General features: G+C 39.8%; 1 protein-coding gene across 6 annotated transcripts in view; it reads right to left on the bottom strand.

Moving 5' to 3' along the window:
• LOC149565586 (uncharacterized) overlaps positions 1-26,488 on the bottom strand; it is a 233,695-nt gene that overhangs the window by 120,403 nt on the left and 86,804 nt on the right. The gene's annotated exons all lie outside the window — the stretch shown is intronic.

Below are 26,488 nucleotides of genomic sequence, written 5' to 3'. Positions count from 1 at the left end.
ATGAGAAATAATGAGTTCCAAAAGCCTCCAAATGTAAAAACGACTAATAAACATATCGTTGCCAAAGCAACCTCAAAACTTCAAAACTATTGTCATACATTATGAATAATACTGCCAAACCATCAGAGCATGTCAACATCAGTAGATGCATAGTAAAGGGATGCCAATTAATAAAGGTAAATTATAGGAATTCTTTTTATAGGAAAATGCAAAATTATGTAGAATTTCTATAACATAAATGCCTTTAGGAATGCAATTTCCAAGGCTTCCTGGAAATGAAGAAACAGCAAAGGAAATGGCGAACATGGTATAAAATATAAACAATAGAATTTATTCAGAAAATAGCAAATAAGGCAAACATGAAAATCACATTTATGTTTATCCACGGCATGAATTCGTGAAACTGTCCTACCACTATCTACATATGGAAACAGTAAAACTAGATTGTCATACACATGTTTCTGTGGGAATGCATTTTTGTATACTCTTTGGGAGAGAAGAATCAAGGGTCAGAGGTATATTGGGAATGTAAATTAGATTTCTTTTCAGACTAATTGATGTCTTTTAATTTTCAGATTGCAATGCACTAGTCTCTTCTTATTACTTGCAGGATATGATACGAATTTGTTCTTGAAGAAATATGCATATCAGTGACAATGGAATATAAATATAATTCTGTGTATTTGATTTTTCTTCAAGTCTGGAATCACCAAACACCAAATGAGAGAGCATTATTAAATTTCTATGCTTCTTTTGGTATTTTCACCATGTATAAATATGTATCTCATAGGACATGTCATGAGAGGACATCTCCACAACATGGAGCCATCTCCGCTCATGAAATGGCCTTCCACAATAGACACAATGTTTCCCAAACGTTGCTCTCCAAGAGTCCCAATTCTTGTAGGGTTTAACTAACAATTAACTGAATTATATTTAGGGAAGCTGCCAATCTGCAGTTTATTTCCTTTGATCATCACTCCATCCACAATGTGTTTAGTACGATGCATTCTATCATTGCTTTATCTGCTATATGAATCAATATTGCCACCTATGATCATTTGTCAATCTATGGCAAGAGAAGATGAAAAAGAATCAGCTAAAACAGATTAATACACTTGGATCTGCCTAGTGTTTCAATCAAATACAAGGATGATGGTTTTCTCTACAAAGCATTTGAAATGATTATTTTATTGAGCACAAGAGATGTGTATGTGTGTATGTATGTCAGTTCAAATTGTAAATTGACATACATACATGTATGTGTGTGTGTGTGTGTGTGTGTGTAAACTATCATCCTTATATCTCACCGAAGCTTATATGTATCATCACTCCCTCTTAGCTGGGGAAGATAATCAAGTATATATCACCTAACTTGTGATATCAAAGGATATAAAGAACATCAAGTCACATGACATTCTTCATATATCCAAGTAATGGTATGTGCACTGACATCAAGTCTCGTGATGTCTACCATAACAAGTCATGGTATATCTACAGATATTACGTTACGTAATATCCACCATGATTATCTCACCAGGAACATAATGATCTACATTTGATATCACGTCTCATGATATCTATCAAAATGTCTAAGAGATACTAACAATCATGACATGTCTACAAATATCAAGTCATGTGATATTCATCATGATAGTGAACATTGTAAAGTCATCATTTTACAATGTTAGATACAAGTGTCTATTATCTGAAAGATCGTCATCTTTAGTAATATACATAAGGGGCCCATAAGTCATAGAGTCACACATATGAAAGAAGAGTTTACACATTAAACATCTTTTGAATATTAGTACAAATAAACAACTTTGAGAATTAGTCTCAATAAATTACATTTCAACCATACCAAGTTTCTTCTTAAAGTGCTCAACTTTAACTCTGGAGAGAGGATTGGAGAGAATGTCTATTGTTTGACCGCTTATACTAATATACTCCAACTAGATAACGTTCATGTCTACTATATCTCTCACATACTAGTCAGGAATCTCTATATGCTTTGATCGATCATGGAACACTGGATTCACTAAGAAATTAATACTACTGTGATTATCACAGTGGATAGTAGTAGGTTTTAGGGGCTCACCAAATAGTCCCAAAATCAACTTTCGAAGCCATACTACTTCTCTTGCTCCCATTGAGGCTGCAATGTATTTGGCTTCTTTCAAACTTTGTGCTGTCGAAAACTGATTCTTTCTCATCCAAGAAATCATAGCTGATCCCAAACTGAAACAACATCCTGATGTGCTTTTCCAATCAATTACACTCTCGACCCAATCTGAATCAAAGTATCCATGTAGATCTAGTTCAACTTTTCCATATTTGAGACCATATCGAATGGTACCTTGAAGGTACCTCAATATATGTTTTGCAACAATGAGGTATATCTCTCGTGTTTACACATCAACTGGCTCAAAGCATTCACTGCATAGAAAATATCTAGTTGAGTGTTAACCAGGTACATCAGTGATCCAATTATTTATCTGTAAGTGTAAGATCTGTAACTCTAGATTTTGTTGCTGCCTCTTACAAATTATATATGTTGGTTTCCATGGGTGTAGACATCAATCTACAATTGAACATACCAAAACTCTTCAAGATATTATTAGTGTATTTTCCTTGATTCAAAAGAATACCATCAGGTTTCTACCAGACATCAAAACCATGAAAGTAGTGTAAAATGCCCAAGTCCTTCATGTTGAATTATGAGGCCAATTCCTTCTTACATTAGACAATAAGGTGATCTTCTCCTATAATTAGCAAATCATCAACATTTAGGAATAGTATTGACATATCACCTTTAATAATTTTAAAATAGAGTCTACATCATTTTTTGTAAACCCTAGTCCCATAAGATAGTTGTTGATCCTTTCATACTAGGCTCGAGGAGCCTGTTTAACTCCGTATGGGGCTTTTTTCAATTTGCATTCATGTGCGGCTGCATTATGAATAAAAAAACCTTCAAGTTGTTCTATATAGACTTCTCCTTCCACAATCTCATTCAAGAATGTAGTTTTCATATCCACCTAGTGAATCTTCTAGCCTTTAGCTAGTGTAATAGCTATGACTTCTGTAACAGAAGTATATCAGGCAACAGGGTAAAATGTCTCCTCGTAATCAATGCCTTCCTTTCGAGAACCCTCTAGCAACAAAATGTATATTGTGTTTCTCTATATTGCCATCTACAGCATGTTTGATTTTGAAGAGCCATTTGGAAGAGACAACAAATTTCTCTTTTGGTCTAGGTACTATATCCCATACACCATTGTTCAAAATGGATTGATACTCCTCTATCATGGCATCTTTCCATACTTGATGCTTGTTTACCGTACTGGTAAAGAAATCAACGCGTACAGACAATGGAACAGAATAGTAGAATTATATTCGCATATGCCAGACATACATTATGCTTCATAAGATGAGTAATAAAAGATGATGCTTTACAATGATCCCAGACGGGATATAAATACTATCCGCCGAACCTTCCCAAAGGAGTCCGTCGGCCACAAACATTATGTCCGCTACGAACTATTTACCTATCGGCTACAAAATACAAAACACCGACGACAGTCATTCCGTCGGCTACAGAAACACCACTGGGACCATCCAGTCGGCTAACACCATCCCCCCAAAAAGAACAGTCGTCTCCTGATGACTAACAAAATTAGGAGACAATTTATAGACAACAAAAGAAATACTAGAGAGAAGGGGGTGTCCCAGAAGAGTGCTGCTGGCGATGCAACTCATACACCTGCTCTGTTTTGATGCGGAGATCTATCTAAATCTGAGAATTAACCTCGACGGCCTCCTTTACAAGAAGTGCAGCATCCATAGCCTGCCTCATAGCTAACTGCATCTCGTGCTCCGCCGCATCCTTATCTCGGACAGTCGCTTTTGTACCTTGCCTAGCCACGTCCCTCTCCTGCACCACTGCTGCCATATCTGCCAGTAGTGTCGCCCGCTCTGCGGCCCATGCTGCCTACTGGTCGGCCAAGTCGACGGCTAGCTTCTCTCTAGCCTCTCTCTCAGCTACCAATGATCTCTCTGCTGCAACCCTGTCCACCTCTGCACGCCGACGAACATAGTAAACATCCTTGTACAATGCCACAATCTCATGTGCCAACTTCATCAAAGGGGTGTCACTGGGCCTCAACTCCGGCTCAGTAGCCCAATCTGCCAACTTCTCAGCTGTCTCCACCGCCGACCAACCCCTGTCTACAAAACAAGTCTGAAATCGTCGGGGACAGATCCCACGGATATATGCTCTGATCAAATGCCACTCCCTCCGCCGAGTTAGAGCCTAAATTGCCACCTCGTGTCCCTTCTTCAACGCAGACTTCATAGTCTTGAGGTAGTCCGTGCACCTATCCTCGTCCGACCCGTAATCCTCCTTGGCGAAGTCCTCCAATGACCATTCCGCATCACTATGCTCCTACTCATCAGCAGGAGCCATGCCCACATCCGGTGTCACCTCCTCTACTGTCGACACAACCAAGGCATGTGGCATTCCTTCCTCCTGAAGCTGAGGCTCTGGTACTGCTGGTGATGTTCCTGAACGCTTAGGAGACTAAATGGACGGACCCCGATTGGCAGGAGTGAGTCGGAACTGCTACCTCAAAAACACACTAGCTCTATCCATCACCTCCGGTTGGTCTGACTGCGCGAGCTCCATGTTCTCCTCCTGTACTAGCTGGGCTGACTTAGCCTCTGCTAAAAAAGATGATGAAACAGTGACAACTGCATCACAATCAATGATATCCAACCGAACCTGAGGCTCAGGCTCCGGCAATGGCAACTGTGCTCTCTGCGAGACTACGACGGTAACATCTGGTTGTGAGACTTGCTCTGCTGGTACAACTAGAATCACCTCCGCTACAAACGTCGAAAATATCTCGGCGACTGTCTGCGAGACAACATCTCTCACTATCTGTGGGAGAACTTCTGTTGCTGTCCGTGGGACCATCTCCGCCATTATCCGTGGGACGTCTGCCTCCGCTGGAGGAGTCATGAGGACCGAGGCATGGCGCTGGCCAAACGGAGGAATGACTGTCGGAAAGGTAGTCAAGTGCGCCAAAGTTGACAACTGAGGGGTAAAGAATGTGGGCCCACTACCCGCTGCCTCACCGCCAACTTCTGCCGAAGTGCTCTCCTCTTCTTCCACAGACTCAGCCCCGTCACTCACCGAAGTGCGCTCCCGTCCGCTATCTATCTCTCCGGAAGCATCCAGTCCACGGAGTACTTTCTTGTGGCCTGCTGTTGATCCTTCTGGATCCAAGTGTCGCCAATAGAATATGGAAGGCTCTCTGTCTGCCAACTTGCCCCTTGGAGGAGCCTCAAAATCATCCAGTGGAATCTGGCTAGTTGCAGCCTCCAGAAACAGCCCATTGGCATGGTGCGGCATAAAAAATGTTCGTTGCTGAAGGGTCATAATTTCCCCCATCCTGTCAGCTAGGACTGAGGCCCAATCATATACCACTCCCTACATGATACCATTCATAAACACAACTTGCGGCAATGCTATATCTGAAGCTCGAGTGGCACCTGTCAACCTGCTCTTGATGACGTCCATGATGCACCGCCAGTGACCCTCCCGAATAAAGTCCCTGCGAAGCCCTCTACACTTTGACCCCTGAACCGCTGCATCCCTCTCCACGGGTGTAAGATCCCAGCATACTAGATCTATACAATGCTCCTTCCATTCTCGTGAGAGTTTATGGTTCTTGATCTCCACTTTCTTACCATCTGGGCTAGGGATGTCGAAAACTCTACCCTAGGTTTAAAGGACACCGTCATCTGCTGTTGCTTGTACATGAATGTTCTGCTCCGGGCGCTATATGTCTTTATCATGGTGCGCAATACTAATTCGAACAACCGGATGGAGATGGGAAGCTGGATGGCCCAATGTACCTGTGCCCGCATCAAAATCTGTTTAATTTGGTCTGCCTCCGGGGTCTCCTGCCACCACCTCCGGCATTTGCTCCCACTAAGACTCTCAAACTGGACGGTGAGATAAGTGAGTTCCTCCTTGGTCTTCTACTTCTTACTACTAGAACTCGAGGGACCTGCAACTCGAATCCTCGATGCCAAAACTCTTGAATTCTTTTCCATATTAACCGCTACCTAAGTTTTCCACGTCTTCCGCTTACTTGCTGATTCCATGTAAAAATGGCTTATTTCTCCTTATATGTGTTTCCTTCGTCCGTTACAAAAAATCTCACCGCCAATGCCGTAACCAACCCAACTTTTCGCGGAGAAGTAAGACAGCGGATAACCACGGAAGGAATCCGACTTCCGCAACTGAAGAGAAATAATGTGAAGCGATCACGTCTCTTCCGTTCAAATCAGGTTCAGCTCTTGCTTGGCCAACCAAAGGTAAAACTTCAACTGGTGCCTCTAGTTTAGTGGATCTAACACCTCTACCCCTACCAGCAATCCTCTGTCTTCCACCACCACCAACAGGCACATTCAAACCCCTTCCTCTTCCTACAGCTCGCCTGGTCGCTCTGTTAGGAAGCGGCTCTGCTAAGGCCTGATCAATATTGGTTTCTGGCAAATTTACCAAATTCTGAGTCTGTTTCGATTTCAGTCGAGGTTGGCGAACTCCACTACGCAACTCTGGCATCCTTTCCCCATGCAATTCATAGTGACATCAAATTTATCCACTTTTCGCAACCAAAGACCCTTTCCTCCCTTGGTTTTCTTCCCTTTGATAGCAGAAAGATTGCCTTGAGAAGTCCAGATGAATCAAAAGCTCAGATTGTTCGAAAGCAAGAATGGCAAAAATTAAAAATTTGCAGGATCTGGATGCTAAAAAAGAGGGTCCTTCCAAACAAGGGTTTTGATTCTTCGTCTTCGTGTTATATTTACTACCTCCACGACTTTTGTTTTACAACAAATACCGCCGGATAATCTCCCGCGGAGAGCTGCCCGCAAGGCAATCTCCTGCGGAGAGTTACCCGCAAGGTAGTCTCCCACGGGCAGTCTCCCGCGGAAAGTTGCCCGCAAGGCAATCTCTTGCGACCTTTTTTTTTTTTTTTTTTTTTTTTTTTTTAAATAAATTACAAAGGTACCTCCATTTGGCGTCGCCACCTTGCAGTCCTTTAATGATGATGACAGAGGATTCATGTGAGCACTGGGCGACGACGACACCCTTCGTGCACGGTATATTTTCAATTTAGATCCATTAACTGACTGAGGCACCTCCTATCCATCCAACATCGATAGTTTGATTGCTCCATTGTCGCCAACCTCCCGAATCTGGTATGGTCCAACCCACTGCACCTTAAATTTTCTCGACTTGATTTCATTGCGACCATCATACTTCAATACTAACTGTCCTGGCTGGAATCTGCTACGTTTCAGATGCTTATCATGCCAGACCTTACGTCTGTTCTGTGCCACTTCCATCACCCACTGTGCCAGCAATCGCTTCTCCTCTAGCTTATTCAAATTACTTAACCACTCTTGTAAGCTTCCGTCGTCACCCAGCTTGTTTTCCAATGCTATTCAGAGACTCGGGATCATAAATTCCGCTGGGACTACCGCTTCCTGTCCAAACATTAATTGGAATGGTGTGTCCTGTTGTCACCTTGTACGCCGTGCGGTAAGCCCACAAGGCCGGTAAGTTTTCCTCCCAATCAGCACCTTCAACCGCGCAAGATTTGTAGATGATGGATACTAATATTTTATTAGTAGCCTCAGCCTGTCTGTTTGCTCTTAGATAGTACGGACTGGACAATGAATGATAAATCTTGAACTAGGTGGTGAGCAGTCGAATAACATGATTCACAAAATGTCCTCCCCTATCACTTGTTAATTGCAACGGAATTCCATACCTGGTAATGATCTGTTCATAAATAAACTTCACAGTGCTAACGGCCGAGTTATCTGGTAACACACGTGCATCCGCCCATTCGGTCAGGTACTCCGTTGCAACAATGATGTACCGGTACCGTCGAGTCTTGCTCACCCTCAGTGGTCCAATAAAATCTAATCCCCATCGCTCAAAAAGTTCCTGCGCATGGGAGGGGTTAAGTGGCATGAAATCTCACTTCAGCAGCTTCTCGGCCCGTTGGCAAGTGTCACATCCGACGACCCATTCCCGCACGTCATTGTACACTATCGGCCACCAGAGACCTGCGAGCAATATCTTCCGGGCAGTGGTGTCGGGTCCCATATGTCTGTCAGCGGGACCCTCATGTGCTTCTTTTAACACCTACGGTATCTCCTCTTCCAACACACACCACCGAAGAATATGATCCGGCCCCATTTTGTAGAGCAATCCATTGATCAATTGAAACGTGCGACTCTTGATTATCAACTTGCGCCTATCATTTGGTGACATCCCAGTGGGAAACTGTCCTGTTGACAGGTACTCGCCAATACTCATGTACCATTCTAGCAATACCCCAATCTAAAACAGCTGCGCGTCAGGGAAGTCATCATTCACACCATCCGCTGGTTCCCCTGTTTTGATCCGCGACAGGTGGTCGGCGCTGACATGTTTCTTACCCGGTCGGATAATGATCTATCTGAATCTGAGAATTAACCTCGACGGCCTCCTTTAAAAGAAGTGCAGCATTCATAGCCTGCCTCCTAGCTAACTGCATCTCGTGCTCCGCCGCATCCTTATCTCAGACAGCTGCTTCTGTACCTTGCCTAGCCACGTCCCTCTCCTGCACCACTGCTACCATATCTGCTAGTAGTGCCACCCACTCTACAGCCCATGCTGCCTGCTGGTCGGCCAAGTCGGCGGCTAGCTTCTCTGTAGCCTCTCTCTCAACTGCCAATGATCTCTCTACTGGTGAGAAGCAAATCATTTACCTTTACTCGCACCTCCGTTTGTAAAATTTGTCATATTATGTTTTGTTCTGCAGAATTCCTCGCTGAAGTGCCCGCAGTGTCCGGAGGTGTTACTGCTTGGGATACTTTTCCAACCTCCGCCCGTGCTTCCGCAAATTTCCTCTTTTCTTCGGCGGGGTTCGAGTATTCTTTTGCTTGTTTCCCATGTAATTGCCAGAACTTCTTCCTCCGCCCCGACAGTGATCAAGTTCACTCCGAATTTTGGACACTTTGAGTCGTCATGATGGTCGGGTCCGCACCATTGGCACAATAGTTGAGGTGTATTCGCCGTTGGACACTCCCGCGCAAAATGCCCCCACAAGTTACATGTGCGGTACTAAATAATCGGCCGTCCATTTGCACCATACTAGATCCAACTTCTGCTCATATTGTTATTGTTATTGTTATTGTTTTTGTTATTGTTCTGTCCACACCGATTATTCCTGTATCCTCCGGATGTAGCACCAATGGTATTCATGTTTCCGCTACTACTCGATAGGGAAGCCTCCTGCGTAAGAAGCACCTGCGGGGATCCTCTGGTCTTCATGCTAAAGGGGCACTCCTTTGTCGAATGGCCCATGATCTAACAAATGTCACAAAATTGGTTCTTTGGACACAATCCTTTAGTATGACCGTCGGTCTTACAGTCCGTGCACCACAACTCACTGCCTTTTGGCTCTTTCTGAATATTTTTAAATTCCTTCATCATGCGGATCATGTCCTTCTGTACGGCGCGGACCTTCTTGCTACTACCCTCATTGTCATTGCTATCTTTGCCGGAAGGCTCGTCGTCATCAGAATTAGAGGAACTAGTCTTCTTCTTCTTCTTCTTTGTTTTGTGCTCACTTTCGAGATTCAATGCTCTGTTATAGGCTTTCGTGTATGACAATGGCGGCACAATTTTCATTTTCTTCCGCAGGTTAGGGCGTAGACCTTCCACGAACCACCTTTTCTAAAGTCCATCCACCGGCTTATTCTCCATTTTGTTTATCAGATCTTTTAATTTCCTAGCGTAAACGCGGACAGTTTCGTTCTTTCCTTGCTTGGTATTGAAGATCTATGCTACAATTTCATTATCGTCCCGCAACAGTTGAAATTCGGCCAGAAACTCTTTTTTAATATTATTCCAACTATCCAGCTTTTGCGGATCTGTACTAGTAAACCAGTCAATTGCCACGCCCCGTAGGGTTGCTGAAAATTGTCTCATCCAGTCGTCTTCATCAGTTATGCCATTTGCCCTCCAGATCGTTTCGCATGTTTTACAGCGTTAGATAGGATCGGCTATACCATCGCCATCAAACTTCGGCAATTTCTCTTTTGGTAACGCCATCACGATTGGTGTCTGTAAACAAGCGTTGCTCGGTCCTGCAACACTGGTGGACTGCACTCCCACACCGGCGGACTGCACTTCTACACCGACGGACTGGTACCCCACACCGACGGACTCAACTGCTGTGAACCTTGGTGAAGAAGGGTTTTCTGAAGTCGTCCCCTCCGGAAGTATATCTCGGACGAAGAGTTCACTCCACGCTCTTGCTCCATCGGCACTCTAAGCCGTGCGAGTCGATGCTCTTCCGTCTAGATTATCTTCCCTCAGCGAACATAAATTCAAAAAGTCCTCCCATGCTTCTTCCACCAATTCCACCCGTTGTCGAGTCTCCACCAACAATGCCTCCGCACTCCTGCTTCTGTCGGCAATCTTTTGGAATCTCCGTCGGCGGTCTGCCTGTTGTGCCAAAGTTAAATGTTCTTGTGCAGTACGGATTCCATCTTTTCCTTTAACCTTATTTTGATCCTTGTTAAGCTGATTTGGTATTAATCTTCATTCCTCCCACATTCCAGGTTCATAGGGAAATGGCGCCAAATGTTAACCGTACTAGTAAAGAAATCAACGCGTACAGACAATGGAACAGAATAGCAGAATTATATTCGCATATGCCAGACATACATTATGCTTCATAAGATGAGTAATAGAAGATGATGCTTTACAATGATCTCAGACCGGATATAAATACTATTCGCCGAACCTTCCCGAAGGAGTCCGTCGGTCACAAACATTATGTCCGCTACAAACTATTTATCTGTCGGCTACAAAATACAAAACACCGACGACAGTCATTCTGTCGGCTACAAAACACCGCCGGGACCATCCAATCGGCTGACAATGCTTAAGAGCTTCTCTTACACTAGTAGGTTTTGAGTTAATGATTTCGCTCAATAAAACAACATAAGTTATCAATCTATTAGGCCTCTTACATTCTCTAAAAGTTCCATTGGGTGCTGCAAATTTTTCAACTTCCTCAATCATTTTTCTATCCCAAGGTGGTCTTTTCTTGTTAATTTTTTTATTCTCCTCTTCATACTCCCTCTGATTCTCAAAAGCAGTTTAATTTTCATTTGTGTTTTCTTCTAAATAATCCCTCTAAAACTCAAGAGTAGGGTCCTCCATGTCTTTAGGCGAATCTTGAATTTCTAACTCATTGGAGCTCTTTGCCCTTTTGAGGGCAATGTCTTCCTAAAGATGACATCTCTAATCAATTCTATTTGTCTTTATTCAAGTATGTATATCATGTAGGCTTTTGAGGTTTCACTATAGCGTACAAAAATTCCTTCCCTTCCAGAAGGCTCTAATTTTGACCTCTTCTCTTTAGGCACATGGTATAAACAGGACAACTAAATATCCTTATATGGCTTATGTTAGGTTTTATATCCATAAAAGTCTCTCCAAAACTTTTGTTATCATAGTGTGAATGGGGACATCTGCTTTGGATGTAAATAGCTATTCTAGATGCTACTGTCCAAAATGAGGTCTCTATGTTTTGGTCATACATCATTGATTTGGCAGCCTCTACAATAGTTCTATTTTTCCTCTCAGCAACCCCATTTTGTTAAGGATTATATAGTACAGTAAACTCCCTCTTAATTCCAGGATTAACACAAAACAAAGGTTTCTGAGGTGTTTTCTTTCCCATTGTCTATTCTTAGTGTTTTAAATTTCTTTCTGAAGGAGTTTTCTATTAGGGCTTTGAACCCTTTGAAATTTTTAAGGATTTCTTCTAACTCTTGACACTTAAGGAAATAGATCCAAGTTTTCTAGAGAAGTCATCCACAAAAATTACATACAATAGGAATGCTCCCATGGAGTCAACAAACATGTGTCCACATAAGTCAAAGTGGACTAATTCTAATATATTTTTGGTTCTTCTCAAACTATTTTGAAAGGTTCCCTTAGTTTTTTCCCTAAGGCACACCCTTTGCATGCCCCTTTATGAGTTTGATTTAATTTGGGTAGTCCTGTTACCAATTTTTGTGTGGAGGTTTGGGCAGGAAAGTGAATATGTCCTAACCTTCGATGCCAAATCTCATTTGAGTTAGAAGTCTCATGGATGCGGGCTTGTTTTGTCTTAGTGCAAAGTTTATATTGGTATCCTTGCCTTATACCTATGGTTTTAGGTTTTTTATATGTAGAGTTCTTTGGTCACGCCAAAACTTTCATGAAGGTGACCCTACATCCATTGTCTTCTAGTGAAGATATAGATACTAGATTCCTCTTAATTCTAGGTATATATAGTACATCAGTCAATTGAATAGAGATACACAATTCCAATTCGATGGTGCAAGTTCTCACACTTTTTAATGGATCTGCAGAATCATCCCCAATAGTTACTTCTTCATTGGTTTCTTCCACCATAGTGTCTAGGTGTTTTCTGAATCATGTGATGTGCCTTGATGACCCACTATCAATCACCTAAGTATTGAATTTGTTTGATACATGATTTGATAATGCCAAGTAGAAGACAAATTTCTTAGAATCATCTTTTTGTATTTTTTTTTCCAACCTTAGCAAATGATGTTTGTTTCTTTGTTCTGTTAGGGTACTTGACAACATAGAGTCCATATTGATCACATCTAAAACACTGAACTTCAGAAAGATCTTTCCACTACATAGATGAACCCTTTCCATGAAAATTTCTTTTTCTTTTGAAATTCTTCTTCTTACCTATCTTATGAGAGTTAGTGTTTAAGACATGAATATCCTCATCTATAGATTTTTCCTTTTGAAATCTGTCCAGCTTCTTCTTGCAGGCAGTCAGATCTTAACTGATCAAATTTTGGAAGTTTTGATCTTGCACTTAATCCTTGAGCAAGTGACTCCCATGAATTTGGTAGGCCACCTAAGGGTATTAGTGTTAACTCTTTGCTACCAATTTCATATCCAACAATTGACAATTGATCCCTCAGCTCAATATTCTCATGAAATATGCATTGATGGATTCTCCCTTGTTCATGCTTATGTGATTAATTTGACTCTTTAGTGCAAGGGTTTTGTTAGTGTTATTTATTTCAAATGTGTTTTCAGGGGATTTGAACATAAGGTATGCAATCTCCTATTTTGTCAATATAGGCACTATGTGATCCCTAACTGCATCTACTACTAATTTCATGGGTTTTTTCGTTATTCTCAATCCATTGCAATTTTTCTGGTTCATGCTCAGGTTCTATCTTCTTATCTTTCACAAATGAATCTAACTTATTCTCTTTTAGTATTCATAACTCTTAACTTCCGTAATGTGAAGTTGTTTGCACCTTCAAGATGATACTCAAATCTGATCATGATTGACATTTTGAAGAATGGAATGTGACTGCAATTTAATTTGGATCTTCCTTAACAAGGCTCCGCTACCATGTGAATGCACATTAAATTTCTTATCAGACTGATAGATGTCTTTTAATTTTCAAATTGCAATGAACTAGTCTCTTCTAATTACTTGCAGAATATCACCAGACTTTGATCTTGAAGATATATGTACATCAATGACAATGGAATATAAATATAATTCTGAGTATTTGATTTTTCTTCAAGTCTAGAATCACCAGACACCAAATGAGAGAGCATTAATGAATTCCAATGCCTCTCTTGGTATTTTCGGCATGTATAAATATGTATCTCTTAGGACATGTCATGGGAGGACATGTCTCCACAACATGAAGCCACATCCGCTCATGACATGACCTTCCACAATAGACACAAATGTTTCCCAAATGTTGCTCTCCAAGAGTCACAATCTTAATCAGATTTGGTTAACAATTAACCAAACAATATTTAGGGAAGCCACCAATCTGCAGTTTATTTCCTTTGATCATTACTCGATCCACAATGTATTTAGTATGATGCATATGATCATTACTTAATCTGTTATATGAAACAATATTGTCACCTATGATCATTGCTCTATGGCAAGAGAAGATGAAATAAAATCTGCTGAAACAGATTAATATAGTTAAATCTGCATAGTGTTTCAATCAAATACAAGGATGATGGTTTTCTCTACAAAGCACTTGAAATGATTATTTTATTAAGCACAAGAAATGTGTGTGTGTATGTAAGTCTGAACTGACATACATACATACATGAACATATGTATATAATCAATACAATCATCCTTATATCTGACCAAAGCTACTATGTATCAACATATATCTTTTAGTTTTCCACATTATTATGAGCGTTTTAAGAGATAAAGGAGAACAGAATGTGATTTTTCTAATCCAATTACTTTGTGGTTACAACGGAGAACAGAAAAGGAAATTTAAATTCAATTTGGCTATCTACTTTTGAAATATTTTTCTTACCTATATTTATTTTATTAATGACATTGACGTGATGTAACTTCTTGAAATGTAGTGCATTTCCCTGCCTCCGTTTTTCTTTATTAAATAAATTTAAAAATGAATCTTCACTAAACTTTCTCTATTACAGGAGTAATGCAAAGTAGTCTCCCTGGATGGTGAAATGAAGGTGGAGCAAAAACCACAGGTAATGGAGAGGAATTACAGGAGGTAAAAGGTCCAAACAAAAATAAACTTAAAGGCTACTCTAACAATAACAAAGAATGCTTTTGATTTTGCAATTAATGATTCCATAGTAAATCAAGATACTGGAATCATAACAAAACAAGGGCTCTGACAGGAGCTATAGCTGACCATGACCCACGACATATTTGATGATTCCATGGGTAGAAAACACATGGAAGGTGTTGGGACTAACAGAAAAAAAATCTACTCAAGGAAGAAAAAGAATTTTTTTTTGGCAATCCATGGTTCGTGTCAAATGACAGAATTGCCATAAGGCAATGTGATATTCCTGTTTCAGTCTAGAAATGAAGTTGAACACAGCAACCCCTATATTGGTGATACTTACTGGTCTTCTAGTAAATTATATAATATAGAATATGAAAACTTGAAGAACTAAAAGACATCCCAGAAAATGTTATACCATGGGTGACATTCCTGCCCAATGCCGCTTTTCAACCTATGTGCAGATCAACGTATATAGAGATTTTTCTAAGCTCGCTAACCAAGTTGGTAGGTCTCCAATCCAACTTGGTTTTTTTTCTCAACCTTTCTTTTTCAATATTGATTTCTAAAGGCATTCTATCTGCCTCAAAGTTGATCATTTGGATCAGAATTGGTCAAATAAGAAGAGGAAAAACAAGTATGATGCATCTAGGGCAGACGAAATAGAGTCCACTCTTCACAGAATATCAGGCGCAGCTGCTTCAAAAAAAGTATAAAAATTTACCAAAAGAGTCACTTATGTTTCTTTGTAGATTGATGTAAATTCAGCCTATGTTTACAATGGTGTGAATATGGGCCTTTTGAAGCTCACATCTCAGATTCAAACCTCTTTTTCTCAACCTTTGAATGTTGAAGGTAATCCTTTCCGACACTACTCTTACTTCTGCCACATGTTTTGATCTCTCAATTGGGCATACTGAAAAAGAAACGAGAAAACATAAATCTTGTCTATGGGATAAACAAAGTAGGGTTAACCAACACTCCATTGATCATCAGGGGTGAAAAGAAAGATGCCTCAAAATAAAATAAGGGTTATTTATACAATAGGAATTAAACCTGATTCTTTATAGCCCAATGTCAATTTTAAATCATTGCACAGATTAGCGTAAATGTGGATCATTTTAAGCCCGCATCCAAAGTAGTAAATCTCAAATACAAAATTGTAACATTTTGTCAGCCTTGGGATTTCATAGTTAGTCATTTCAGATATTCCAACAGCCACAAGGTCTGTCATTTGGGGCAAAATTGCCCTAATAAAGAGGAGACAAACTTTTATTAAAGTGAGGCCCAAACTCCCAAGATCATTAAGTGTGGAACAAGAAAATGAAAGAATGAGCAGTATTTTTACCATACAAATCAACTCTAGTTCATTATAGGCAAAAAAATATCTCCACCTAGAAAAGGGTTCAAAGCCAAAAAAGAGCCCCTCTTACCATTTAAGGTTGAACAGCAGAACAAACTTCTCTTAGAAAATCCAACCAGAAATTACAAGAAACACTTTGGCAATTAATATCATTATAGGGCCAACAAGATATCTAAGTAAGTTCTTTTAAAATTTTATTTAAAATAGATTTTTAAAGAAGCATCTATCAATGGAATTCTAAGAGTAATTTTAAATACTTTGAGGGAAAAAGAGATAAGATAAGATAACATAATAATATTAATGTCCACGAAAAACCAAAACGGTTTATGGGACTGAGCATACAACCAAAAGAGCCGGGCAAAGCAAAAGCACCAAATGGTGACTGAGAAGAAACAAAAGCAAGAGACAAACAATAAAGAAGACAAGGTAAGGACTAAGGGTCCTTCCTTGCCACAAAGAAATCAATTATAGAGAGTTACACCCGTGAACTATCCATAGCCTTAGAATGCCATGAAGAACCACTATAGGACTGTCGCTACCTAGAGAGACTGGTAAAATGTCTGACTGATATGGAATGAGAAGTAGTGGAACTGTCGAAGGCCTTTTCAAACCCCATGGAGGAGACAAGGGAGAGAAAAAGGCGGTAATGAGCTGATCTGAAGTATGCCCCTGAGGAATAAAAGACTGCAGGGTAATCTCTCGAAGATGGGTGGCCTCCTGAAGAAAAAGTGCAAGACACCACTGATCAATATAGCTAAAGAACATCGAAAGAGAAGATCAGTCTCTGAAAAGGCAATAAAATCTCCCTCTGATCTCATAGTAAAGAAGACAACGAAATATGAAGTGGATTTCAGTCTCAACCTCCGCCACATAACTAACATAACCTATCAGCCCAATCCATATGGTGGTTAGTTCAAACCCTAAGGCGATGAGAACCAACTCTGAATGAGCCTAGAGAAAACCGTAAGGCATGATTCCAGCGTCGATAGAGATAAGTAGGGCAAACAACAATACCATCCTAAATTTCAAGAAAATGCTCAGAATAGAAGGGCATCCTAGGTGGTAATGTACTTTCTATAAATATCTTGTCGGACATGCTCATTCAACTCTTGACGTGAGGGGAGAAGATAAGCAAGAGCATCCAACGAAAATTGATGAGGAAGACGATCAATGTCAATCCCAATCGAGCCCAACAAAGAGGTGGCCTAAGCGTACCAGCATCGAGACCTAGCAGAAGTGTTGGATCTCATAATCTCCACCGAAGAATAGTATGCTAGATGAGAGTATCTATGCCGGTCAACACGTCTCCATAAAACCACAAAGCCCATGAAGAAACCAAATCAAGTCAAAAATGATAGCAAGTTTGAAAGGATGAACACCAAACTCAGCCAAGACAATACTGTGAGGGGTGAGTCTGTGACATCTAATGATATGTTGTAACAACAACGTCTAAACCTGCTCAATACAAGCCCAATTAGAAGTAATAAGAAAAGGCCCCCAAACAACCAAACCATAGAGAACTGTCGGATGAACCAAGGAGTTGAAAAGGGACAACTTGGACGAAATATCCTGAAAATGATGCCTGAAGCATTGTCTCTCGAGCAAAGCTAGGGAACCCATACCCTTACTGACTCTAGACTGAATATCAGGTCTCAAACTAAAATGTGGTCCCGAGAACTTCACACCAAGATTCATATAAGAGGGAGTAATCTCAACCTCCTGTCCTTGAAAGAAGAAATGAAGATGTGAGGTCTTTAACTAGTTAAATACCATAACCCGTATCTTAGATAAATCGACCACAAGTTGCCATTGAAAACAAAAAGAAGCCAAACCATCAAGGAGTCTCTGTAAGCTGTCGGGAGAAGAAGCCAAGAGAACCACATCATCAACAAAGAGGAGAATGGAGATCAAGACCTGATACAAATAACACCCATCTCCCACTTGGGAGGATTTCAAAAGGAAATCCTCCAACTCATCAATATACAAACCAAACAATGTAGGAGAAAGAGGACAACCCCGCTTCACCCGAATAGTGCTCTGAATCGGATCAGAAAAGCCCTTCAGAGTCCTGAGCCTACCGGTTACCCTCTCATAAAGCCTCATAATAGCAGTGTATAACATATCTGAGATCTCAATTTCATGAAGCCGCTGAAATAAAGCCAACCTAGGAACAGAATCAAAGGCCTTATGAAAGTTCACAAAACAACAATAGACCTTCTGAGAGCAGTGTCTAGCCTCCTCAATGATAGCCCACAGTGTAAACACATGATCCATAGTCTGATAGTTTTCCCGAAAACTAGCCTGCCCTTTAGCCTTATAGCCTCTTCTATCAAGCTCACTAGATAACATTGTGTTCAGAGCAATGGCATAAAGTTTGGCAAAAATATGTCCTATTATAATAGTTTTGTAGTTACCTAGATCAGAAGTAGGCCCAAACTTGTGAATAGGGTAAACCACACGTCTAGACCAGGAATCAGGAAACCCAATGCAAACCACTCTATTAAAGACTGTAGGAAGGTAAGATCCAAGAACTGAAGCGCCAACTTTGAAAAGTTCTGCCTGGAAACTCTCTTCATCTGCTGCATCTGAAAGATCTGATGGCCTCCATAATACTAGAGTAGGTGAACAAGTGGCAATAAGGAGGTGGAGTGGAGTGGCAAGGTGGCTGCCCAGGAATGTCATAAAGCATAGTGATATGGGAGGTCAAAGAGCAGTAGTCGACAGTGGAGGAGGGGGGGAGCAACGAGGGAAAAGGATATGCCAAAAGATCTAGGGATTCTGAATAAGCGTGGAGCAAAGGGTTTTGCACTAAATGGAGGCAAAGGAACGCTTACGACGAAGAAAATGGAGGTACAAAAGGCGCATATGGGTGGAGGCAGGAGATTGAGCGTCAAAGGCAACATGAACAAAGCGATGGAAAGCTTTGTAATCAGCATCAAACCATTTATTCATAGGACAAGTATTCTGATGCTTAGCTCTAAGAGAGGAAGGGGAACAGTGGGGAATAGAAAGGAGAGCAGAATCCCAGATGGCAGAGGCAAGCGAATCAAACATGTCAAAGGCAGCAAGTGACTCGTTAAAACTAGCGGGTGTCAAAAATCTCCTAAGGTGATACGTAAAAAGCTCACCATCACTCTCAGGGAAATAAAAGTGGGTACGGAGGGAGATGGTAACAGTCGGGCAGAGCGAAGGCGGGGATAGATGGCATGAAACGCAAACAGAATTGCTAAGAAGAGCATGATTAGCTAAGGGGAGACATGAAATAGTGAAACTACAAATGGAAGAAATGAAGGAATGAGAGGAAATGACATAGTCAATGACACTCGCACCACCACAGTGCAGCCAGCAGGTAAAGAGGTCTGATCCAAGAAGGAAGGATAAATCGTTCAGAATCAACAGCCCAAAAGACTCACAGAGCTAGAGGAGGTGACGACCATAAACTGAGAGTGATCCAAGAACATCCTCTGAGGTGCATCACAGGCCCATAGTAGTTAGATCTAACTCAGAAGTGCAGTTCGAATCAGAGCCACGATCATGTAAAGGAATTTGAAGATCCTTGGTTCAAGTGTTGAAGTCTCCAAGAATAATAATATCACCCAAAGCCTCAAACTGTGAAATACTCTCCTGAAGGTCACAATAGGGATCTCCATTCCCTAGGCCATGAATGGCATAAGGAGAGGAGGCCGGTGGAAAATAACAAACAGCACTAAAAATATCTCTCTGTCGATATTTTCACCGACCAATCCAAAGCCACATAAATCTGGCATAGGCATCAGAGTGAACAACTGAAGTGACACTGAAGATATCATCTCGAACCAAACAGGCAACACCCCCAAACCCACAGACCCCACCAAAAGTCCAGACCTCATCCCTACAAACTGACAGCCACTGATAACCAAGATAACCTGGAAGAGGGTGCATAGGACTCTCGTGAGTCTCGGTAATGGCCAAAATATCTGAGGACCCCACCGCTTCCTGAAAAAGACCAAGTAATGTCCATAAAGAGCCATTCCCATTCCAGCAGTTCACAAGAAGAGAAGGTCATCTCCTCTTGTCAAATTGTTGTCAGGACCGTCATGCTAGTCTGGAGGTTGTCCTCTCTACCCAACCAGTAGGAGGAGAATCATGAACCACTGCTCTAAGATTCCTAATAATAGCCCATTTTCCAGCACGCCTAGCATCTGCTACAATTCCCCGAGCCTGTTTGAGTTCTATAACCTATGGCTTAGTAAGATCTTCGTCCAAATAAATTTTAGAGGAGAGAGAAAATAACTTTCTCTTCGCTCTAAGGGCACGAAGCCTATCTAGAAAAGAGAAGAATCTAATAAAAAGGATGTCCCCCGTACCAAACCAGGATCTATCCAAGGTAATGTTTGTGATACCAAGTTGATCAGAAAGAAAGGAATGTCCAACAACAACGGGGTTAGAAGTGGGTGTAAGACCATGAACATGCAAGTTGAGCTAATGTGCCTGCCGCACCCTCTCATCATCAATCTTATCTTGAACAATCTTGTTTATACTCAGTCTCGAGGTAGTAGTATCAATACTGGTGCAAAGTGAAGCCCATGATTTCACCTTCTGTTCCATTTCCGCAATCAGAGAAAAGTGTATGGTTTCCATCTCAGTCTATTGTTCTTTGATTTTGTCAATCCCGTCCAACTGTTCAATGATAGCCTCTATGTTGGATTTTAACCCAGTTGTTTCAGAGATGGTGTCTGAAAAATGTTGAATCTTCATGGTGTTCGATTCCATGGACTGTTTGAGGCTCGCAATTTCTGCTGTCAATTCAGACACTTGTTCTTTCAGAAGAATGTTATCATTTTCCAAACTCAAAACCCGATCACACAAGCGGTGGTATGTGATGATTTGATTATCACCTATAGGCATTATTTGGAGCCGTATAAAAACCCTATGGCCAACTGGATTCACAACAACAATCCACTTGCAGTAGCAGCCTGGTTCACAAATCCAAATGCACAGCAAAGTCAAAAGCAATCAAAGCCTACGGCCCAGCAAGAGTACACTAGTTGGAGGCAATATAGCCCATAGAAGATCACACCAGTAGGAGGTAAGGAAAGTCACAGAGCCAACAAAGAGCGGGATTTATGAACACCACGGTCATAGCAGGAAAAAGAACCACCACCCTCGATCGCAGCATAACAGTCACAGTTACAGCAAGAAGTACCAGTAACCTCAGTTCGAAGGAGGAATCCACAATAACACCCAGTGACAAAAGCTTGAAACCGCATACAAACACAAATAACAGTCACAATTACAACAAGAAGCACCAGTAACCTCAATTCGAAGGAGGAATCCACAATAACACCCGGTGGCAGAAGCTTGAAACTGCATGCAGACACAACGCAGAGAGGAGGAAATAGTCTACAAAAACCCTGGGTCATTGATCGCAACAATCACAAGCAACTAGTATAAAAAATAAAACTAAAAAAGTAAATTAAAAAAATAAGGGCCTAAAACAAAGTGCCTACAAAAGAGAAGTCAACACTCACATCAAAACATCCATCTTTTATGATCATTTCCACATTCAAATTTCTAACATGCATTCAAGGAAAAAAATCCTTGATTGGCGATTTACCAGGAATACAAACGCTTGGTTGGCAATTTCAAACTGATGAAAAGCCTTTTGGAATCTCTCCACATTTGAGGACAAAAACCCTCATCTTCATTTGCCCGAATTTGAAAAATCAAGGATCATGATTGTGCTTCAGCTAATCATTGGAGTGAATTCCATATCAGCAATTACTTGTATTTAAACTCATACTTTGCTAATTTTATTCATATTATTTATTTTCCATGTTATTTAGACACATGAGATTTTGATATTATTTTTACCGTATATTATAATACTATTTCCAAAGTTGTCGATTAGGTTCTAACTCACATTTGTGTTTTGTTGAAGTATGATAGCTACGGTCAGATATATGAATGATAAATTATATGCATCTCCATATATCAGTATACTTTGTGTATACTGATATATGTATATACTAGTGTTGCCCAAGGACGCATCCCCCATATATTTTCAGCCATCCCTATCCTGGAAACGTCTCAGAGACTTGGGGACACTTAGGAGACTTTGACTTCTAGAACAAATTAGAATTTGACTCTCAAAGTAACACAAATATTTTCAGCCGTCCCTGCCCTGGAAACATCTCGGAGACTTGGGGACACTTAGGAGACTTTGACTTTGACTTTGACTTCTAGAACAAATTAGACTTTGACTCTCAATGTAACACAAATTTGGCAGATAAAATCTGTTGATTCTCATATTTTATGGTTCTATTATGTTTAAGTACATGCTTATCCATGTTTTCATCTAAATATTTTAAATTTCTCTATATATTTAAATTTTCCCTATTGTTATATAGCCGTCCCCATTTTCCGTCCCCCTCACCCCAATTCCCAAAATTGGCAAATGTTTTTTGCTATCCTGCTGTCCCCTAATGTCCCCGTCCTGGAAACTTGGGGGAAAATAAGTATATACATATTATTGCTTGAATATACCTATCATTCACATACCAGATCATAACATCGTAACAGTCTCAAGTATATTGACAAATCTGTACTTGCAGATTATAGTTGACCAACAGTGATTATTTCATGTTCTTGGTGATGATCAAATGCAGAAAACAAATCAGATTTAAATCTAATTATATCACCTTCAGAATCGGCAATCTCATATATAAATGTTCTAATCCTGATTAAGCTATTGGGTCTCTCCTTGTATTGAATCAGTGCAAATGAAGGGGTAAATCCTGAATGGACACATCCACTCAATATTATATATATACTTGATCTGATCTGACTAGAGAATATCGAAATCAATAAATGTTTATCTAGTGCAGATCAGGTATTACTGGAAGCAGAATTCAGACTTGAAAGATTCAGTATTTATTAATATTGAATATACATCTCATCTACATTTGACATATGATCATTCTTCCTGATTGAAACCAGGAATCAAGAAACATGAGATTAGTATTCATCAAATTCTGACAATTATAAGAAATTCATTACTCTAAATCTGAAAGAAATTTAATCTACATTTACATGTTATCAAAGCCTTGCTAAGGAAGATCCGATTAAATTTGAGATGTCAGACTACTCTCTCTTGATATTGCAGTCACATTTCATTCTTCATAATGTCAAGTGTAATCAGATTTTAGGATCATCTTGAAGGTGCAAACAACTTTACATCATGGAAACTCAAAATTATCATGATACTAAAAAAAAATAAGTTCGATTCATCTGTGAAAGAACAGAAGATAGAACAAGAGAATGACCCAGAGAAAACTCAATATATCAAGAACAATGAAAAAGCCATGAAATTTATAGTAGATGCAGTTAGGGATCATATAGTACCTATATTGGCAAAACATGGAACCACATACCTTATGTTTAAATCCCTTGAAAGCACATTTGAAAGAAATAACACTCGTAGAACCTTTGCTCTAAAGAGGCAAATTAAGCATATAAGCATGAACAAAGGAGAATCCATCATGAGAATTATTGAGCTAAGGAACTGTCAATAGTTGGATAGGAAATTGATAGCAAAGAGTTAACACTTATAGCTTTAGGTTGACTATCAAATTCATGGGAGTCATTTGTTCAAGGAATAAGTGCAAGATCAAAACTCCCTAGATTTGATTAGTTAATATCTGACTGTCTACAAGAAGAAACAAGACAGATGACAAAAGGGAACAAACAAAAACCTATAGATGAGGATATTCATGTTATAGACACAAATTCTCATAAGAAAAATAAGAAGAACAATTTCAAAACAAAGAGAATTCTCATGGAAAAGGTTCACATCCAAGTAGAGGAAAGATGTTTCCAAAATTCAATGTTTGAGATGTGATCAGTATGGACACTATGCAATCAAATGTCTTGACAGAATAAAACAACAAGCATCATTTACTAAGGTTGGAAAGACAAATATAGAACATGATTCTAAGAAATTTGTTTTCTGCTTGGCATTATCAAGCCAAGTATTAAACAAACTTAACACTTGGATGATTGATACTGGTTTATCAAGACACATCACAAGATTCATCAAACACTTAGATACTATGGTAGAAGAAAATGATGAAGATGTAACAATTGGGGATGATTCCGCAAATCCAATAAAAGGGGTTGGAGCTTGCACCATCAAATTGAAATATGGCATCTCTATTCAACTCACTGGAGTACTATTTCTACCAGGAATTAAGAGGAACTTGGTATCCATATCTGCCCTTGAAGACAATAGATATAGGGTTACCATTATGGATGAGAAAGTTCTGGCATGGCCAAAGAACTCCACCATAAAGAAAGCTCAAACTATAGGTAAAAGTCAAAGATATCCATACAAACTTTGCAATGAGACTAATCAAGCCCTTATTCATGAAACTTCATGACTCAAATGGAATCTGACATCCAAGTCTAGGACATATTCATTTCCATGCCTTAACTATTGTAGAAGCTACAAGAGCACTGTTGTATAGCCAAAATATAGAAACCTCATTTTGCACAAAAGCATCTAGAATACTTGTCCATATTCAAAACAGATGCCCCCATTTACACCTAGATAACAAAACTCCTGAAGAAGCTTTTACAAGTGTAAAATCTGACATAAGTCACTTAAGGAAAATTCGGTTACCCTATCTACATCCATGTGCCTAAAGAGAAGAGGTCTAAATTAGAACCTACTAGAAAGAAATGGATATTTGTAGGCTATAATGAAACCTCAAAAGCCTATAGATTATACATATCTAGATAGAGACAAATAGAACTAAGCAAAGATATCATCTTTGAGGAGGACATTTCCTTCAAAAGAGCAAAGAAGTCTAATAAGATAGAAATTCAAGATTCACCTATAGATATAAAGGAGGATCTAGCTCTTGAGATTCAGAGGGAGTACCCAGAAGACACCATAAATGAAAACCAAGCTACTTTAGAAGAAAATCCTAATATCAACAACAAAAAGGGACCACTTTGGGCTAGAAAGATGATTAAGGAAGCAGAGAATTATGCAGCACCCAAAGGAATCTTTAGAGAAAGTGAGAGACCTGACAGATTCTCAAGTCATGTTGCCTTAATGAGTGAAATCACTAACTCAAAACCTACTACTGTTACAGAATCTCTCCAGCATCAAGTATAGAAAGATGCTATGACAGAGGAGTATCAATAAATTTTGGAAAATGACTTATGGGATATAATAACTAGACCTATAAAGAAATCTGTTGTCTCTTCCAAAAGGCTCTTTAAAATCAAACATTTTGTAGATGTTTGTATAGAGAAAGACAAAGCATGTTTTGTTGTCAGAGGATTCTCACAAAAGGAAGGTATTGATTATGAAAAAACGTTTGCACCTATTGCCTGATATACTTTTGTTAGAGCAGTAATAGCTATTGCACAAACTAAACACTGGAAGATCCATCAAATGGATGTGAAAACTGCATTCTTAAATGAGACTATAGAAGAAGTCTATTTAGAGAAACTTGAAGATCTGTGATCATAATACAAACTCACATGTATGCAAATTGAAAAAATCCCTATATGGACATAAACAGGCTCCTTGAGCTTGGTATGAAAGGATCGACAACTGTCTTACGGGATTAGGTTTTTCAAAGAATGATGCAGATCCAAATCTCTATTTCAAAGTTATTAAAGGCAATATGTTAATACTAATCCTGTATGTTGATGACCTGCTAATTATAGGAGATCACCTTATTGTTCAATGTAAGAAGGACTTGGCCTCAAATTTTGATATGAAGGACTTGGGCATTTTACATTACTTCCTTGGATTGGAACACAGTAGAAATCAGATAACATCATTTTTAATCAAGGAAAATATACTACTGATATTCTAAAGAGATTTGGGATGTTGAATTGTAGACCAATGTCTACACCCATGGAAACTAACTTACATAAATTGAAAGAAGCAACAACAAAATCTACATCTGGAGATCCTACTCTTTATAGACAGGTAATTGAATCACTGATGTATTTGGTTAACAATAGACCAGATATTTGTTGTGTAGTAAATGATTTAAACCAATTTATGTGTAAACCAAAAGAGATTCACCTAGTTGCAGCAAAACATATATTGAGGTACCTTAAGGTACTATTGGATATGGCCTTAAATATGAAAATGTTGACCTAGATCTAGGTAGATATTTTGATTTAGATTAGACTAGAAGTATAAGTGAACTAAAAAGCACATTAGGATGTTGTTTTAGTTTGGGATCAGCTAAGATTTCTTGGATAAGTAGGAAATGGTCTTCAGTGGCTCAAAGCTCAACAGAAGTTGAATCCATTGCAGCCTTTATGGGAGCAAGCGAAGCAGTATCACTTCAGAAATTACTTGTAGGGTAATTTGGTGACCCCTTGAAACCTACTACTATCTAG

The sequence above is a fragment of the Cupressus sempervirens genome, chromosome 3 (assembly GCF_028749045.1).
Source record: "Cupressus sempervirens isolate cs-2001-9-10 chromosome 3, ASM2874904v1, whole genome shotgun sequence".
Taxonomy (NCBI): domain Eukaryota; kingdom Viridiplantae; phylum Streptophyta; class Pinopsida; order Cupressales; family Cupressaceae; genus Cupressus; species Cupressus sempervirens.
The sequence above is the reverse complement of the archived record's forward strand: the minus strand, read 5'-3'. Positions and strand labels throughout refer to the sequence as shown.